The sequence below is a fragment of the Rhipicephalus microplus genome, unplaced genomic scaffold, assembly GCF_043290135.1.
Source record: "Rhipicephalus microplus isolate Deutch F79 unplaced genomic scaffold, USDA_Rmic scaffold_312, whole genome shotgun sequence".
NCBI lineage: Eukaryota > Metazoa > Arthropoda > Arachnida > Ixodida > Ixodidae > Rhipicephalus > Rhipicephalus microplus.
The window spans coordinates 107,501-112,500 of NW_027464880.1; the positions used below are offsets into that span (position 1 = coordinate 107,501).

Sequence of the window (5,000 nt, forward strand, 5' to 3'; positions counted from 1 at the left end):
AAGTCTGCTTCTTCCTCTGTTGTTCCAAAGGGTATGCTAACTTTATTTGCTGGATGATCTTGCCATTGGTCGTGTTTCTTCATTATTTCGTTTTCGGTGTATACTTTCTGTTGCCATGTGAAGTTCTTTCCTTTCTTAAGTATGCAGTGTAATTCGTTTTCTTTTTCGATTGTCAAATGGAGAGGTGGAATGTTTGCTAATATGTTGAGTGAAAGATTTGATGTTGTTTTGAATGATTTAGTTATTAATAATAAAGGTAATCTTTGGATTGATTTCAGTTTTTTAATAAAAATGGTTTTTCGGCTATACCATGCTGGGGAGGCGTATGTAACCATTCGTTCTATACCCCTTTTATATATTAACTGTAGTGTGTTTCTATTTGTATGTTTGTCGTCTTTTATTGTACGACTTAAATTATACGTGACTTCGTCTACTTTTCTTTTTAAGTATTTTAGATGTGGGAGGAATGTTAGTTTTGTGTCCAAGACCACCCCTAGAATTTTCATTTCGTTAACCATTTTGATTTTATCCTGTCCGATTTTTATTTGGGGTTGATGGCTAATGTACTGCTTTCCGATTATCATATATTCCGATTTTTCCTTATTCAGGGTTATTCCTTTTTGATGTGCCCACTGATTTATTAGTGTTAGTGCCTTCGTAGCTTTTTCCTCCACCTCTTTTCTTGAGCGGAACTTTATGTGTAACACCACGTCGTCCGCAAAGGCTTGGATGTGTACTCCTTCTTGAAGCTGAGTTTCTAATAGGTCGCCTATTGTTATATTCCAACAGAGTGGGCTTAAAGGTGACCCCTGTGGGGAACCTGAAGTTAGTGTTTTCTTAATTTTTACTCCATCTGTTTCATAGATTATTTTCCTGTTCCGTAGAATATTGTCCGCCAGTTTTATTAGGTTGTTGGGACACTTATATTCTTCTAATTTCTGAATAACTACTTCGGGTTTTATAGAATTGAATGCGTTTTTAATATCTAGTGCTATTAGCATGCTGTTTAGCTTATCAATTTTCGCTTGGTTTATTCGTTTGATTATTTCTTCCAATGCCGTGGTTGTTGATGTCCCATGGGTAAATCCAAATTGTTTTTTGTTAAAATGGTGATTTTTAAACAAGAAATAATAGATTCTATCTTTTATGAGCTTTTCTAATATTTTTCCCAAAATCGAGTTAATAGCTATTGGGCGATATTTGTTTTCCTCGGATTTGTCCTCTCCGTTCCCTTTTGGAATCAATATAATTTTAGATTCTTTCCATCTTTGAGGAAAATGTCCGTGCTTTAAGCATGCATTAAAAAGATTGACAAAGAAAGTCTTATGCCTTTCATACATCACTTGTATGAGGTTAGTTTTTAGGTTGTCTGGTCCGGGGGTTACATCTTTCCTCAGATTTTTTACTATCTGCGTTACTTCAATCTCTGTAAATGGGAGGTCATCACTGGGTAAATTTCTTTCTCTCATTTCTGCTCCCGATGTCCAATTTCCTCCCTGTTTGTTATTGTTTATTGTGTCGTTGCTTGATTGTATTTGACTGTGTCCTGGCTCGTCATTTTCCATGCAGTTAGGGTATAAATTTCCTAGAATGTGTTCTATTGTTTCCTGAAGAGTCTTTGTGACTTCTCCATTTTCTTTTGTGATGCTTCTAAACATAACCTTGGTTTTCATCTTATTTCGTGCAATTTTATACGGTAGGATGAATGGATTTTTCGTAGCCTTAGTACATAGAGTTTTCCAACTGTTGTTTTTAGCCTGTTCTATCATGTTGTTATACGTGTCATGTTCTTTATAGTATTCCTTTTTGTATTGTTCTCTGATATCCCCTTTCGCCTTTTGATACCTCCTTCGTAGTGCTCTGACTCTCTTCCTTTCAATTTCTAGGTCTCTTGACCACCAAGTATTCGGTTTTTGTTTAGAAGGTTTTTTCTTTTTACTGAATTCCTTCTTAAGTTTCTCGATTTTCTCGTGTAGCGTATTCACTATTTCTTCAATACTTTCCTTCGTGTTTATTTTCCCCTGGACTTCCTCAAACCAGGGATCAATTTGCAACTTTTCCATGACTTTTGTTTGCCCTTTTAACGTTAGGCCATATTCCTCTGGAAGTTCTTCATTTTTAATAACAACTTTAATGTATCTGTGATCGCTGTGATTATAGGTTTTAAGTACTTCCCAGCTTTTAATATCCTGGTTTAGGTTTGCGTCACATATGGTGAGGTCAATCCAACCCCTCGCCCTACTTGTTTTAAATGTCGGAGGTGATTCTTTGGCATTTAATAATGTCAGGTTGTGTAATACTGTGAATTCTAATACTTTTTCACCTTTCTCATCCGTCTCCGTGCTTCCCCAAATTTGATGTTTTGAGTTGAAGTCACCCATTATTATCGTGTTAATGTCTATAAATTTCTGTAAAATGTTTCCTATTGCTGACATTGCCAGCTCGACGTTTTCATTCGGAGGACAGTAGCAGTTGATAATTACCAATTCTCTTTCACCTTTATTTATCTTGACTGCTATTAGTTTTTGTTCTATAATAATTGGGAAAGCGGTTATATTTTCTTTGTGTATTATGATGGCTGTCTTCGGGTCTTTGTTGTTGGCTATAACTTTATGCTTTAGCGGAAACCCTATGATTTTGTTGTTGAGCGAATATGGTTCTTGGAGTACAGATATGTCGAATTCTTCTTCTTGTTGAAAATTGTTTAGTGACTGATTTGCCTTAAATGCCCTGCCTAAATTTACCTGTATTATTTGTATTTCAGTGCTATTCGCCATTGTGCCTGTGTGTTGGGTACTCTTAGTTTAGTCTAGCTAGAATTTTGCCTTTCTCGGCCTGTACCTTTGTTATGTATACCGGGCATTCCCTGGACATCATAGAATGATCTGTCTCGGTGCGACCCTCAGTCTCGCAGATGTTGCAGTGCGATTCTGCTTCACATTCTCTTTGGTAGTGACCTCGTTGGCCACAGTTAATGCAGCGCTGGGGGCCATCGCAATCGGGAGCAATGTGGCCGTGCATGGCGCATCTTGTGCATCTTGGCCAAAAGATGTCGTCAAAGATCGGGCATCGTGACCAGCCGATGTTCAGTGCAGTTCGGCTTCCGATTGCTTTGTTTGCACTTCGATTTAGGGCAAGAATCACTGTCTTGCCTCTCTTGCCCGGCCATGTCTTCTTTATTGTTATGTCTTCTGGCGAGCACACCAAACGGTTTTGCCTGACGATTCGGGCTGGGAGATTGACCTCGTCAATTTCATCCTCGAGTCCAATTATTTTCTTATGGATCCTGTTCTCCTTTGGGAGCTTGGCTTCAACATTTCTCAGTTCTCTGTCCTTCTGAATGAACTGGAGAATCTTAGCTGAGTCTTCTTTTGACTTCGTCATCACGACAATTCCCTCTCTCCCTGGCCGAATTGTTGCTTCTTGGATTCCCAGGTCGAGGGGATCCACCCGCTGCCTCAGAAGCGATGCGACCTCTTTTTTCTCCATTGTTCCGGAAGATACCACCAGAGCATAGGTTGGTCGGCTCTCGGTTGCGGGAGTGTTGCTCTGTGTTGGCTCTTCCCTTTGTTCGAGTGGTTCTTCTTGTCTTCTTTTCTCCAATTCTTCGATCCTGCCTTTTTGGAACGCAATCTGTTGGGCCTGTTCCATTAACAGGTTTTTCAATTTAGCTTGTTCGGAGATTATCGCTTCAATCTGCTGGGCTACCGCCTCGTCGCCGCCCGTCAATGTAGAGATTTTAATGAGAGCCCTCATAGTGTTCTTGTCTGCTTTGGAAAGTCTAGACAAAACTGTACCCTTTTCTCCGCGGCTGGTTGGGAGTGACGATTGTGAATTTCTGTCTTCGTCCCCGTCCCAGTTGTCTAGCGCTCCTTCGTTAGCAGCCGTTTGTGTTTGAGGGTGGACCTCTCCTCCTTCAGCTTCTTCGGTTTCGGTTCCTCGGCTGCCTCCCTCTACCTGGTCATTCTCGGTTGGGCTCCACCAATCTGTTTCAAGAGAAGCTTTGGCGGGCATCGCTCCTTGTGGTTCTTCTTTCTTTGCCTTCTCTTCTTTGTTGGTCACTTGTTTTTGTTCCACCCTCTTGGTCTTCTTCTTCTGTATCTTGTCTGTCTTCGCCCCTTGCGTGGGGTCTGTAATTGCAGAGTCGTCATTGCTTCCTGTGTTTTTTAGGACCTTTGACGTAGGCCCCACTGCTGGGTTTGCCGTTTGTAGAGGTCCTCTTCCCTCCAGTCCTTGTTTCTGGGTTTCCGTTCTCATCCCCTTGGGTTTCAACATCTTCTCCTAATCTCCACGCTGTGTTCCAAGAGAAGGGTTTGTGCCTTCGAAGCCGTTGTTAGCCGTCTGGAAGAAAGTTACTCCTTTTTAACTTGTTCTGGTATCGCCAGAGATGTTCCTCAACCTTGGTAGTAGAGGTTGCCGGTTTTAGGTGTTCTTGGCAGCGTAGAGGCGCCGCACTTTTCCTGTCTCTGTTGGCGTTTTCCGCTAAACAGATAGATACCAGTTTTGTCTCTCTACGGGGATTCGTTCCGGAGTTATCTACCTTTGGCGTGAAGTGTTCAATCAAAGATGGCCGCCTCTCATTTTGACGGGAATCCGAACTCAGAACAGTCGGAAAATGTCAATTTCCTGTCGTTTCGCCCCAGAACTACTAGCAAAAGCGTGTATCCAGTCTTCAAGCACTTCCAGAACTGCCGGCTCCAGAAAAGAACCGAAACCAGCCTCGGATTTGCTGTTTTTGTCTAACTGTAGAAAATGGTCAGGAAAGTTGAAATTCCTTGTTCTTTTGTGGCCCTCTTGAACTGAGAAGAATAATTCTGCTGTTCTGTGGCACCAGGACTTGGTTCCGAGCGTTTTCAGCAAGAATTTCCTAGTTCCGCCAAATTTGGTTTAATCCAGTTGCTCAACCTGGCCACAATGTGCAGGTTTTCAACCCTGGTAATAGGGGGGTTCCGGATTTTGGTGTTAGAGTTAACGTAGGAACACCGCGTTTTTTCCTATCA

The 5,000-nt window shown here is 41.5% G+C and overlaps 1 pseudogene; it reads right to left on the reverse strand.

Annotated features, from left to right (window-relative positions):
- Nucleotides 1-5,000, reverse strand: part of LOC142793610 (large subunit ribosomal RNA) — an 11,822-nt pseudogene that overhangs the window by 2,957 nt on the left and 3,865 nt on the right.